Below are 15,747 nucleotides of genomic sequence, written 5' to 3' on the forward strand. Positions count from 1 at the left end.
AGGGATATACATCCCGCTCAAAGTCCATATGAATAAATGATGTAACAAAATTAATTTAAAACTAATCCAGAAATGGTAAAGTCTTATGATAAATATTCCATTACATGCTTTCCTAAGACTTGGGCTTTAATTAAATCATGTTGTCTAAATAGACCATAGTATATATTCTTACTGAAAAAAAATTTACATATGTTATATTTATCTTAATATTAAGATAATAGTTCTTAATTAAATCAATTAAGTCTATTAAATCCCCTTCTTCTGGATTACCTCTACCCTTGTGCAAGACTCATAATTCTAACGTACCTTTAAAAAAATATCAAAAGACATCAAATAAGAGAAAAGAAATAACTCAAATTCCTCAGAGAATTTTAATTATGCAAATTTAATACTTGGTCAATTTTCTTTTACAAACCAAAGAAAACAGGTATGGTTCCACAATTCTACACATGGATAAGAACTGGAACCATCATTAATTTTGCTAAATGATAACTTTTAAAGGGGTATTTATAGGAGAAAATATTTATATCAATATCACAATAGACAAAGAACTCCTGCAAATCAAAAAGAAAAACAATCCAACAGAAATACAAGCAAAGAATACAAACCAGGCAATATTCATAGAAGTATAAACACAATAAACACGAGAAAAAGATGCATGGTTAATGAATTGTCTTTCTCCCTACTCTCCTACCCCCACTAGAGTATAAGTTCCATAAGCTTAGAGGCCACAACTTTCCAGTCCACTGCTATATCCTGAGTGCCTAGACTAGCATATGGCACACAGTAGATGCTCATTAAATTTTGTTGAATGAACAAATGAATAAATAAACCTCACTAAAATCTGAAGAAAGCAAACTAAACCAGGATGCTACTTTTTTTTAAAATCAAATTCAGTTTTATTGAGATATATTTACATACCATATAATCATCTATGGTGTACAATCAACTGTTCACAGTACCACCATATAGTTATGCATTCATCACCCCAATCTATTTTTGAACATTTTCCTTACACCAGAAAGAATCAGAATAAGAATAAAAAAAAAAAGTAAAAAAGAACACCCAATCACCCCCATCATCCCACCCTATTTTTCATTTAGTTTTTGTTCCCATTTTTCTACTCATCCATCCATACACTGGATAAAGGGAGTGCGATCCACAAGGTTTTCACAATCACACTGTCACCCCTTGTAAGCTATACTGTTATACAGTCATCATCAAGAATCAAGGCTACTGGGTTGGAGTTTGATAGTTTCAGGTATTTATTTCTAGCTATTCCAATACATTAAAACCTAAAAAGGGTTATCTATATAGTGCATAAGAATGTCCACCAGAGTGACCTCTCAACTCCATTTGAAATCTCTCAGCCACTGAAACTTTATTTCATTTCATTTCACATCCCCCTTTTGGTCAACAAGATGTTCTCAATCCCACGATGCCAGGTCCAGATTCATCCCTGGGAGTCATATTCTGCATTGCCAGGGAGATTTACACCCCTGGGAGTCAGGTCCCATGTAGGGGGGGAGGGCAGTGAGTTCACCTGCCAAGTTGGAATAGCTAGAGAGAGAGGGCCACATCTGAGCAACAAAAAGGTACTCAGGGGGAGACTCTTAGACACAATTAGCTTCAGCCTCTCCTTTGCAGCAACAAGCTTCATAAGGGCAAGCCCCAAGAGAGAGGCTCGGCATACCAAGCCATCAGTCCTCAATGTTTGTGAGAACATCAGCAACAATCCAGGTGAGGAAGTCCAACACTTCTGCATTTTCCCCCGGCTCTTCAGGGGGGCCCTGCATATATGTTTTTTTTCAAAGATATTTTTATTACACCAATATAAATGCCACACAGCCTGCTACACCATGTTGTATTTTTACAGCTGAAAACCAAGGAGTAAACTGAGTATAAGGGTGACAAACTAGAATTTTTAGGTATAATTTTTTATAAAATTGGGAACGTTATAGATAAATACACAGGTAAAAATACCTGAAAAACCTAAAAAAGGGAAATAGTAACATCATCATACTATTCTGTGATTATACGATGTTACTATTATAATTTTCCTTGCAATGTTCTGTATGTTTTAAATGGGCAAAGGAAAAAATAATATTATATATCATACTATGTTTGATCTTTCTCTTATTGCTGGATACTAAGGTAGTTTCCAGTTCCCAATTCCAACAGTCACTGTAGGGAAAAACTCAATTTTTATGAATGTACATCATAAGGAAATATAGCATGCCCTCATTTGCCACACATCAGTCCCATTTCAAGTTTGACTTTCCTGTGGCCAGAATGGAAAGAAGTGCAGGCAGACCTTTTCTTTTACCTTGAGTTCATTTATAGTTCATGGATTGCCCATACTGCCGAAGAAATGATGATTAAAGAGGGAGGTCATATTAGTCATGAAAATGCTTTTGTTTAACAAGGATTCAGCAAACATGTCCACTGCCTGATGCCCATGGAGCCTCCAGAGCCTCCAGAGGTAGTGTGCAGCTTCAGGACAGGCATTTACTCAATGAAGTGAAAAGAGAAGGTACGCGCCACCTCAGGCCAGAGTATAAATCTGCATCTGGAATTCCAAGTGGTTTGTCCTTCCTTGTGCATTAGTCTTGCTTCAGAATGCAGTGCCTTCTTTGTTCATCATCCTTTAAATTCCACTGATTCTGCATCAAAGGAAAAGAGGCCTGGACTAGGGTGGTGAGAATGCCATCTTCCTCCTCTTGAAGCTGAGGCCCTGGTGAGCTTCACAGCATGTGGCGCAGAGCCTGAAAATCTTCCTTGCTAAAGGGTGGTTTGGGTGCTGGAGTCCTGCTCCTGGGGATCTGAATTCAGAAAAGGTTGTACCTCTTACCATCAATTTGTGGTTGGCAGATGCTGATTTAAAGGCTTGATGCTTCTAGATATTGCTGGTGCAGCTGGTCGGTTGACTTTGCCAAATGCTGCCACAGGTCTCTCAGTGAGTCCTGGATACCAGAGTGTCCCTTCAGGAGGCTCCCACTCTGCAATCAGAGCTTGGCAGCACTCATCCCACCATTCAATAAAGAAAGTTATGTCTTGTTGACTTAGATCCTTCCACTGCTTTTTATCATCAAGTTTAAAGTGCAAATAGTTCTTTTACTTTAGTCCTTCCAGGTCAATGGGTTCACTGTGATCCTGGCATTTTCCTTGGTCCTGGGGACATAAAGGAGTCTCAGTATCTAAGAACTCCCTTTCTGGAGGCAGTACTCTTGGCAGCTGATTCACTGGTGTCAGAGGTGGTGAGGGTTCTCCTCCCCCTGCACAGTCTGAGTGGGCTGGACCACCAGGATAGTTGGTGCCTGGCTTGCATGACCCCCAAAGGGATCCCAAGGAACAAAGGATGTGTAGAGTATAAAACAAGAATTTGGGTTGATAATAAAAGAATTAGAGGGAGGAATATCATGGGACCTGCTTGGGACAGTAGAGTAGTCATTTTGGTGCTGCTGAACAGTCAGCTCTTTCCTCATATCTGGGACATCTGCCAAGGAATTCACGGGTTCCCCTTTTCTCCGCTTCTGGTGCCGTGCTCTTCAGTTCTGAAACCATATCTGAATTCTTGATTCTGGAATACCTGTTTCTTTAGCCAGTTCTTCCCTAGTAGTGATACTAGGGAGCTGGTTCTTCTCAAAGGCTTGAACTAGGACAGTGATTTGAGATCCTGTCAGGTATAACCAGTTTCTTCTGTGTCCTGCTCCTAAATATTCTTGAGTCTTAAGCAAAGGCTGATCCTGAACCTGGGTTTGCTCTTCTCCTACGGACCTTCTAGACTTCAGCTGCTGTGCCTTTAATTGTCTCATTCTGTGGTTTTGAAACCAAACCTGAATTCTAGCTCTGGAATACCAGTATCTTTGGCTAGCTGTTCCCTGGTAGCTATACCAGGGTAAGGGTTCCACTTAAAGCATGCTTCAAGGATATCCTTTTGACACCCGTTCAAAACAATCCTCCATCGCTGGGCTTCTCTTTGTAGTGTATCACTTGTGCTGGTCAAAATCCACTTTGGGAAGAGTCACCTGGATTCCACAGAGATTTGTAACTGATTCCTGCATATATATTTTTATTATCCACCCAAATTACTTTGGGATATGTCACTATTTCATTCTAACCCATACAAACCTATCATATCTCACTTACTATTCAAAGTTCCATGTAATTGTGGTGTTTTATCAAACTGACTGTACAAGTTATATTGTTTACAAAATATAGATCCTGCACCAAATAAACATCTCTACCCTTGGTCTCACATGGAAGCTGAAATTTTAACACACAGTCAGTTTCAACCTTTACCCCTTTGGCCCAATTTGCCCTAGTCTTAACCAGATCTGCTTCATTTATATTTCTATTTGAGGTCTGGGCTTTTTTTCAGCTTTTTTTTTTTTTTTTAATAGTTGCTGTATGTGCTAATACTGACATTCATATCTTCCAAGCTCTAGCTCTGAGTTTCAGGTGTCACACAGATACCCAATGTTCCAGAGACCAATCAGGTTATACACAAAGGGATCAGCATCTCTGAGTTTGGAGACAGCCATTACAATTCAGGAATAGATTTGACTGCTGTAAGAGCTTACAATCTAGGGACCATTACAATAATCATTCCCCTGTTAGGCTGTGCTCTAAGATTCGATTCTGAGTTTACACATTGCAGTTAGTCCATATTGATGAGGCATTATAGTGTTTACCCTGGTTTCTGGCATACTTCACTCAAGATGCTGTCCTCAGGATCCATTCACCTCGTTGTGTCTCACAGCTTCATAGCTTCACTCCTTCTTGTAGTTGCTCAGTATTCCATTGTATGCATACACCACAGTTCACCATTCTGTTCCTCAGTCAGTGTACCCTTAGGCCACCTCCACCCATTGCAAATCATGAATACAACCTCCATAAACACCAGTGTGCAAATGTCCATTCATGTCTCTGCTCTCAGATCTTCCAAGTACATACCCCACATACCCCATAATGAGATTGTAGGACCTTATGGCCCCCATATACTTAGCTTCTTGTGGAACAACCACAATGACCTTCAAAAAAGCTATACCATTCTGCCTCCTCATCAACAGTAAATGAGTACTTCCCCCCTCCATGTTTTTTCCAGCACTTTTACCCCTATTTATATTTTTTCCTACAATTTTATAGAGATATAGTCATATACCATATATTATCCACAGTGTACAGTCAGTTGTTCATCGTATCATCATATAGTTGTACATTTATCACCATAGTCAGCACTTGAATATACTGATTACTACAAAAGTTTTTTTTTAGGTGAATAATAAAAAAGATAATAAAAAGAAAAATAAAATGTCACACAATACAATAGTAAGGACAGAAAACAACACCACTACCAAGAATCCCTTATCCCTCCCTATTATCCCCCTCTCAAACACACTTAGCTTTGGTATATTGCCTCTGTTACATTTAATGGAAGCATATTATGATGTTACTATTGACCATAGACTCCAGTTTGCTTTGATTATGTTTTTTCCCAAATACCATCCCTTTTCAACACTCTGCATGGTTGACATTCATTTGTTCTCCCACATGTGAGAACATTTTTATATTTGTATATTTAGTAACAATCATTGGCCACTCCAGTTTTTGCCAAGTTATAGAGACCCAGTCTTTATTATCTATCTTTACCTCTGGTGTCATACATTCCCCTATCCCACCTCTTTCATCTTTACTCACAGACATCTTTGTTCAATGTACTTAGGATGCTACTTTTCAATTTATGAGACTGGCAAAACTAAATAGATTAATAATATCAAACAGTGGGGAGGTTAGGAAGAGATGGTACTTTCATCAACTGCTTTTGGGAGTAGAACTTCCTACAGCTTTGGGGAAGAGAATTTAGCAATATCCTAAGAATTAAACTTCTAAGAAACCAGCCTACCAAAAAAAGTGCAAGTTCATAATGATCTATGTACCAGAATATTCATGGACACACCATTTGTGAAAGCAAAAAACAATGAAAAATACCTAACAAGAGGGACATTATGAAACCATTTAAAATAATGCTATAGATCTACATGTGTCAATGTGGAAAATATGTACTGATGCAGAAAGATGTCTGTGGCAGCCCATGGCCTGAAAAGAACAGGCCTGCAGACCTTGGCGTACAGCAGTCTGCATGACCTAGGCGGCTAATATTTAACCTATCATCTTTGTAAGCCAGTAAAGAGAAAAGGGTAAATTAACCTTAAAATGTAATTTTAAAACGTGAAACAGGAAGTAAGCAGGAGGTGAGAAATTGGGTCTCAAAAAAGAGCAAGATGTAAATGTACCCCAAACCTCCCACTGTCAAATGTTAATCTAGTCTACCTGCTTCCTGGCTTCCAAATGTTATCTATCGATCACCACTACCACCACCCCCAGTCAAGACTTTTCCTGTGGTTGTACCCTCAGGAATGTCTTTGTCTCAAACCCTTATAAATGGCTTGCTGTCCTCTTTTTAATTGCACAGTTGACTTCCCTGCGAATGCAATGCCCACCCAGCCTGAGGGAGCCATCACAATCTATCTACAACTTCTCACCCTGTCAGTAAACCCTGAATAAAAGTTCATCTATCAGAAAATGCCCATTGTCTTCTTTGGCCTCTAAACTGGCAAAGCCCTCATGGGCCGCAACAATTGGCGAGCCAGCCAGGAGAATCAAATAGCCACCAGCCCAGAGACTAAAGAAATAACAGACATTAATAACATGAACTTGGGGAAGGGAAAGGAGAAGTCCCCGGGTGGATACCAGGGTGGCCTGCAATGTCTATGTGGGGACGGGTGCCCACCCTCCCAGATAAATGGATGTCTATCTGGGGAGGCATAGCAACCCTCCTAGATAAATAGAATCTGCAGAGGGAGTACAAAAATGTTTATAACTCTCTGGCTGGACTAATAGCCAAACAGCCATCCTGCAGCAGGCCGCAGGAGCATTGGCCCCAGGCGGGATACCGGGGTGGCCTGGAACTTCAATGTGGGGGAATGGCTACCCTCCTGGATGGACGGGTATGAAGGAGTATGAAGGTGCTTGCACCTCTCCAGCGGGATTAGTAGCCATCCTGCAGCAGGCTGCAGGAGCACTGGAGATTCAGAAAGAAAAAAAAGGGCCACCAGATTGCAGTTGCAATGGGCTAGCTATTGTTAGAGGCTGTATGCACCGCTACTAAGGAAGCTTTAGCAGCAAACGTGGCTGTAAGCTGCCTGGGAGATGAATTAAAGCTAGAAAAAGATATGAGGCTAGCACAAGCAATATTGAAAAACACTCTGGATAAAAGTTTAGAAATACTGGCATGCCAGCACACTAGAGTAAGAGGGCATAAGCTGCCCAGAGGACAAGTTAGTCATATCCTATCTTCCCTGAACTGGGACCTTAAAGTGTGGGACCCTGTTGATTCCTCATCAAAAGATGGTAAGCCCCTGTCTGGCTGGGAAATTAATACTAAGAAAAGTAAGCATGCTCCACCTCTGGTCCAACAAAACAGAGGATATTCAACACCCTGACCCCCTAGGAGGGAAGAGGGCAGGGCAGTAGCAGCAGCTCCAAATCAAAAGGTGCTCATTTCATCTTGGGAGTTTTCTCCTGCCAAATTAAGAGATGTTAGTAACCAATATTGGCAAAAACCTAGAGAGCCATTAGCCAACTGGTTGCTAAAGCTATGGGATAGTGGAGCAGACAGTACCTTGCTTATGGGACATGAGATGATAAGCCAACTGGCCACAATCTCCACTCATCCTTCCCTGTGACAGCCTCCTTGCTGGGAGCTAACATGGAGACCCATTCACTTTTTAATTGCCTGGTAAAGCAATGCAAAGTAGTGTGGCCTTTTGAAGGGGACTTCACTCATGAACTGTGGAGTAAATAACCTAAGGAGCAATGGTTTGTCAAGCTAGGCACTAAAACCTTGGAAGAAAGAGCTGCTCAAACACAATATGTGCAGACATCCCTCTGCCCTGCCAGTAAAGAAATCGGATGGCTCTTGGAGAATGACTATTGATTATAGAGAGATAAATAAGGTAACCCCTCCTTTGTTTGCAGCTGTGCGGAACATCACCCCATTGCTCCAAGACAACAGCACAAAGTTAGGCCTGTTTCATTTTGTGTTAGATCTTGCTAATGCCTTCTTTAGCATTCCTCTAGATTCTTTCAATCAGCCCTGCCACAGTGGGGTTGCTGGAGGTAGAATGCTGCCTTGTTGCAGAATATGAATACTCAATTAAGCCAATTTAACTTTGTGTTAAACCTTGTTAATCTGTTACTTAGCATATTTTTAGATTCTTCCAGTCAACCTGTGTTAGCCCTCACATGGGGAAAACAACAATGGACATTTGCTGTGCTTCCACAAGGACACCTTCAAATGTGAAAACCTCCAGAAGAGCCTGATTACTCTATCAAGTTCCTGGGTATTGTCTGATTGGGTAAAACTAAGGCTATTCCTTCAGTTGTTACTGTTAAAATACAAAGTTATCCCTCATTGCTTACTTCTAAACAGTTAATAGCTTTTCTTGGTTTATTAAGTTATTGGGAAGTGTTTATACTCTATTTGATATGAGTTTTAAAACATTTGTACACCCTAATTAGAAAAGGAAAAGTGTGGGAATGGGATTTTCCACGGCAGGCTGTGTTTAAAAAGACTAAGCAAACTATTGCATAAGCACAGGCTTTAACGGGTGGGTTTACCCCGATATATCCTGTAATTTGGATGTGGCTGTGCCAATATTGGCTTTGTGTGGGGTTTGTGGCAGAGGCAACAAGCTAAATGTGTACCTATTGGATGCTGGTCCTAACTATGGAACGGCACAGAACTCAGATATAGCCCTTTAAAAGAGCAATTGTGCACAGCTTATAATGCTCTGTTACAAGTTGAAGGTCTAACTCAAAGTTGCCCAGTGACCTTACAGAAGACCATACCCATACAGGTATGCAGATACAGGACAATATAAATGAGTCCCATCTGAGGAGTGCTCAGCTGAGCATGCTAACAAAATGAAAACTCTACCTCCTATGATGTGGCATTTTTTAACAACAGCTCTTTAAGTACAGAGATGCATGAAATTTTAGGACCAGTCTCCTATGTGGAAGAGCAGCATGTCCTGCTTCCTGTCAATACTCCCAAGGTGGCTCCTCCCATGCCTACCATTGATGGACAAGGAAATATACCTGACTCTGCATGGAATGGCGCATGGGCAACCTGCTACCTGAATGGCCATGACTGTCCAGTCCAGTACTGACACCATCTGGTGGAAAGACATCTAGACTGCCTGCCAAAAATGTAAGGTAACTGTTTTTCATGCCTCTGCCCACAATACCAATTCACTACCAGGTAACTTAGAAGCTAATGCCCTAGCAAAATTCCGCAGCCTAACATCAACAATGACTGTGCCAGAAAACCGGGCACCGAGAACACCAGATTCCTGTCACCTGGTGGCAAGTAGACTATCTTGGCCCCCTTCCTCTGCCCAAAGGGGCAAAATATGCCTTCACCTCCCTGGATATGGCTACAGGACTGCTGCTGGCCTTCCCAGTGGACAAGGCCAACCAACGAGCTACCATATGTAGCTTAGAAAAATTAAGTGCCTTTTTTGGGGTCCCCACACATGTGGACAGCAGTAGGGGGACCCCCTCCTTCACCAGGCAATTAACCCAAGCCTGGACTACAGAACATGATGTACTTTGGACTTTTCACTTGCACTATAATCCCACAGCAGCTGGGTTAATTAAAGAATGAATGGCCTTTTAAAGAAACACTTATAGAATGATAGAAACTCCTTACAACAATGGACTCAAGGACTGTATCAGCATTAACTCCAGACCCAAAGTGGCCCCTGCCCCTGTGGACATGGTAACTGCTTGGCCCATGCAGGCCTTACAAATTCAGATAAAGCGGTCAGCTGCCTTCAAGCCACAACAGGGCAATGATAATAACTTACCCTTGCCTGTGCCACAAACACTAGAAATTGGGGAAAATAAGGTCAATTGGCTCTGGTTCTGGCCCATGCAGACACGCTGGTTGAGAATCCTAAGCCCATGGGTATTAGAATTACATAGGAGACTAACTGTAGACCTGACACTGAAGGGTTCCCTGCAGGTGGAGAAAATATGGTATTTAAAACCCCCTCACCTGGAACTCTTCTATCTACTAATGAAGACTCAGCTTATATATTGTTAAACCACTCAGCTGTCCAATTTAATGCTTACATGCATTGTTAATTCTTGTTTAAGAAAATGTGTATTACTATTTCAATAATGCATTAACTAAAATGTTTTGAGTATTTAGCATTATTCTAAGAAGTTTAATTTTAATGGTAATAAGTTGTGAAATGTTTGCTTAAGAACAATTTCCAGAATTGTTTTGGTGATTTTAATGTAGAGGGTATGAGGGATGTTTTCATTGAAGGAAAAAGAAAGTAGTTTTGTCCTAAATGATTGGTTGCTTCGGAATGAAGGAAAAAAAGGGGGGGAATGTGGAACATAACCTGAATGAATGTAAGAAGTTGCAGAAAGTTGGTGGAATGGAAAATTTATTACTATGGTCAAGGTTAAAAAATGATAAAAACTAGCAATATCACTGCTTACTAATGAGACCTCACAATGGTCAAGATAAAAAAAATGGTAAAAACTAGATTTAGAAAAAAGCAGACTGCCTGGTAGTTTCATCCTTTAGCTATTTGAGCCCCAGGCAGTAGTTGTGCTCTAATTAATATTCAATGTTGTATGTATGTGCCTGGTAATTCACAAAATGTAACCCACACTCTTGATCTTATGCAAAATCACATACAAATAGTGTCATTTATCTAATGATTCTCTTGTCTAAATGGTGGAACTCATTAACTTGGCCATAGCGCTACTTGCTAATAAGTTTATTATCTCTCTGTACCAGTATATTAATACTATGTTGTTTACTGTATTGTTGCTGTGAATTAAGGATGTAAAGTCTGTCCTACCGTCAATGCAAACTGTTGTGCGGGGGTAGATTGTGGCAGCCCATGGCCTGAACAGAACAGACCTGCGGACCTTGGCACAAAGCAGTCTGTGTGACCTAGGTGGCTAATGTTTAACCTTTCATCTTTGTAAGCCAGTGAAGAGAAAAAGGTAAATGAACCTTAAAATGTAACTTTAAAACGTGAAACAGGAAGTAAGCCAGAGGTAAGAAACTCTTGGTCTCACAAAAGAGCAAGATGTAAATGTACCCCAAACCTCCTGCTGTCAAATGTTAATCTAGTCTACCTGCTTTCTGGCTCCCAAATGTTATCTATCGATCACTGCCCCCCCCACCCCGAGTCAAGACTTTTCCTGTGGTTCTACCCTCAGGAATGTCTTTGTCTCAAACCCTTGCAAGTGGCTTGCTGTCCTCTTTTTAATTGCGCGGTCAACTTCCCTGCAAATGCAATGCCTGCCCGTCCTGAGAGAGCCATCATGATCTCTCTACGACTTCTCACTCTGTCAGTAAACCCTGAATAAAAGTTCATCTATCAGAAAATGCCCGGTGTCATCTTTGGCCTCTGGACTAGCAAAGCCCTCATGGACCACAATAATGTCTATAATACTTGGGAGAAAAACACAAGCTGTAGAATAATATCTATAATGACATCTCCTTTTTCAATTTAAAAAAACTGTTCCCATATTTATTCTAGCATATATCCATCTGTTCAACTCTGAAAAAAAAAATTCTGGAAGGATATATTCATAACTGTTAATAGTTCTTACTTCCAGGGAGTGTTTTTTTTAGGGAGGGGGGAACCATTTTCTTCTTCTTTATTATAAGCATGCATTACATTTAAAATTTTACATAAGACAATATTTTAAATGAGGAAAAAACCCACAAGCACTACAAATTTGTAATTTAAATTAAATCCATTTATATTATTAAAATCATAGAAAAATCTTAATCACTAAACTAAAACATTTAATTTAATTAACATAAATATGGTTTTCTTGGTACAATAATACAATTTGAAAACAATTTCCCAACTCATAATAAGGTATTACTTTGAGAATTTTCACATACCTGGCTATTCTTCAAACAGGCCAAGTCTCACATACCTGCAAAAGTTTGCACTCTGCTTGTGAAGTCCTATCCTTCCTTTTTCCCCTTTTATCAGCTTTTTGTAACTATCAGTGCCTGGAAAGCGTCCATCTTACCCTTCAAGAAACAACTCAACTTGTTTGAAAAGCCTTCCCTGTTATAAACTATTGAGAAAATTTACGAGAAAACTGATTCTTAAAAAGATTAAAGAAATAGGTTTTCTCTGATATAGATAATTCTAATTCTTACTACTGATTTTTAGTGTTACAAAAAGTCATTACATGAAACAAAACAGCACTGCTTTTTAAATATCCAGATATTTCTAAGTTTTCTAAAAATATCCATCTGACTATAGAAACATAACCAAAGGCTTCAACACAAACTTCATTCTGGGACAAAATACTAATGGATATTTAGAAGTCTACATGAACTACAAAGGTTCTTGGTTAGAAAACTGGCATTCAAGTATGACAAAGTTTTAGAATTTTTGAAATGAAATGTATCAATTTTTTGATATTACAAAAATAACCCAAGAATGTATTTTTTTTTTTGCTCTATTTCAACTTAAATGTCTTCAAATTGATTCACGTAAAAACATGCATGAAAATAATTGTGCCAGGCTATAACTGGTATTCCAAATTCCACCTGGTAATGAATTTTATGGCCATACTATAAACTTCTAAAATCCTGAAGTTTTAATATATATGCTGACACAACCTTAACCATAACAGTTCTACCAATTGCTGCTATAATAAATCTGTCAGTTTCTATAAGGCCTATGACAAACCCATTAGCATGAATGATGTACACTTCACATAGCGCACTACACAGCAACTGCACAACTTATGTCATCTCCATTCTGAGTAGCAAATCAGTAATCAATATTTGTAAAAGCAACAGCTAATCCTTTGTAAAATCACTGGTTCAGTGATTGAAGAGTTTGCTCAATCCACACAGTTAATCCCTCTTCATCTGCTTGAGCCCTCTATTTATCCCAGACTCTTACAGTGCTAGCTATGGCAGATTAATATATCTCTACACGCTAAACATGACCTGACAATTGACACAGGATATTGCTGACAGGATAAGCTCTACAAACACTGGCGTTTTAAAAAGGAAGCTTAAAATTAACATTCAGAAACCCAAAGTTTACAAACAAGCTCTCCACTATCCCTTCCCAACTCCTATCACCTGATTTATTGAGCTCACACTCCTTGGGAAATGTCCCTATTTTTGGTTTTAGCAAGTCTTCTGACTTATTCATAAAGCATGTATTGCTATTAATTTTTTAAATGAAGGTAAATAGAAGTTTTCTGACCAAGAAAAGAGGCCCGTATGTAGAGAACCATTTGAAAAATTCTTATGTGTGAAGGAAAAGTGACTTTTCTCAGTTAATGGTACTTCAAAGTACAATGCTTGAAGATCTCAAAAAGAGCTTATTAATGCTTAAAACAAAGCTTTGAATGGAAAAAAAAATACATCTTCATACTGAAGAGTGATTAAACAATATTATAGATAAAATGCTCTGTGCTAATAGAAAGATATTATAAAGTTATAAAATAAAACAGATTCATCATCCTACCAATTAGATGATATAACAGATTCCTCTCCAGGAAAACATTAAATTTTATTTAAAGACCCAACATAAAATTCCTTAACAGAGTTATTTCAATATAGATATTTTATGCATCTTTAATTGAAACTACTTGACAAAAAATGCAAATTTATGTCAAATTAAGAGTAAAGAATAGGCCTAGACATCATGGGGTTGAGAAAGCGTTCTTGGAACAAAAGAGGGAAGAGAAATGAAATAAAATAAAGGTTCAGTGGCTGAGAGATCTCAAATATAGTCGAGAGGTCATTCTGGAGGTTATTATTGTGCATTATATAGATATCCCTTTTTAGATTTTAGTGTATTGGAATAGCTAGAAGGAAATATCTGAAACTGTTGAACAGCAACCCAGTACCCTAGATTCTTGACGACTGTATAACTACAGCTTACAGTGTGTGACCACATGATCGTGAAAACTTTGTGGCTCCCACTCCCTTTATCCCATGTATGGACAGATGAATAGAAAAATGAGGACAAAAAGCAAATGAATAATAGGGAAGGATGGGTAGTATGGGATTTTGGGTGTTCTTTTTTACTTTAACTTTTATTCTTATTCTTTTTTTGTGTGTGGTAATGAAAATGTTCAAAAATTGTGATGAATGTGCAAACTATACACTGGTACTATGAACAATTCATCATACACCACGGATGACTGTATGGTATGTGAATATATTTCAATAAAATTGAATTTAAAAACAAAAAGAATAGGCCTAGAGAGAAAAATTATTTCCTAACCCAAAATGTTGTATAAAAATAATTTTTTAAAAAGACAACATGAACACCACCTTCACATGTACAATTTTAATTAGTTGTGCCTAATTCATTTGGAATATAACCCAGGCTTTTAAGTCTTACACTTTTTGTTCTTACCAAGAGGAAAAGGAGGCCTCAAGGAAGGCTGAGAAGGAACAGTATGAAACGACCAGGAGAGAATGGTCTGAGCAGAAGCCAAGAGTACAGAAACTGCAGGGGAAGAATGAGTTGTCGGTAGTAGCAGTTACTGAATTAAAAATTGTTCACTGATATGGAAATGAAGAGGACTTAGGAAGATATCAGGGGAGAAGGAGTGTGGGCAGAATTCAGACTGCAGCAATTAAGCAATGAAACAAGAGAAAGTGGAAACAGGAAAAGATAACTGGTCTTTTAAAAAGCTCAGTAGCTAAGGGGAAAAGAGAGGGAACAAAATCCAGAAAGTAAAGCATTTCTAGTTTATTTTCTAAATCATATTCATTGTAATACTCCCATTTCCATATCAAATTACACTTTAATGAAACACCTCGTAATCAAAATAAGATTCTATACTGGGGAAAAAAACTGGCAATTTTTAACCCTTATTTAATAATAATAAATTCATACATAATACAAAACACTGAATAATAATAGGTTACAAAATGAAAACTTGCATTTGAAAATCTAGGGTGACATCTCCAATGTAATGCAAAAATTTTCCTTATATTGTATGTGGCATACTTTAAGAATGCAATCTTAAGCCTAACAGCTTTTTCAGATATTAAGCAAAATAATTTGCTAGTCAGTTGAATTTGCTATAAGAAAAATTACACACATCATGAAATCCTACAACTAGCTCTAATTAGCCTTACTGAAGGAAGCTGATGTATAGAGTGAATAAAAAGACAGCAATACTGGGTCAACATTATAGGTGATCTGTCCCTGTCAAGAATATGGCACATTAAATAAGTAGGGAAGTTTGCCAGCAGCTCAGAAAAATAAATTCCAAAAATCTTTTGAACTATAAAAATTACTTAGAGGACATAGTCACCAATGCTATTTCATACCATTCTTGAAACAGTGCTATTTCTCTGGTACAATCACATTATGATATTGCAAAATTCAATTTATGCATAACTTTTTAAAAAATACATCGATTGTGCAAATTATATACTTACTCATTTTGAAATCTTTTAGATCTACTAAATCTCCTAACTGAATTCCTTTAAACTCTGGGCATATGATTATTTTAATGTTCTCTCTCATATACACATACACACACATATAAACTGTGTGTGTATATATATATATGTACATATACACACACACACACATGCAATGCCATCCAAAGAATCCTAGAAAAGAAGCTAACAATTGA

General features: G+C 38.4%; 1 protein-coding gene across 2 annotated transcripts in view; it reads right to left on the reverse strand.

The window, feature by feature from the left end:
* SKAP2 (src kinase associated phosphoprotein 2) overlaps positions 1 to 15,747 on the reverse strand; it is a 220,453-nt gene that overhangs the window by 104,836 nt on the left and 99,870 nt on the right. The window lies entirely within an intron of this gene.

Source organism: Choloepus didactylus, chromosome 5, assembly GCF_015220235.1.
Source record: "Choloepus didactylus isolate mChoDid1 chromosome 5, mChoDid1.pri, whole genome shotgun sequence".
NCBI classification, from domain to species: Eukaryota; Metazoa; Chordata; class Mammalia; order Pilosa; family Megalonychidae; genus Choloepus; species Choloepus didactylus.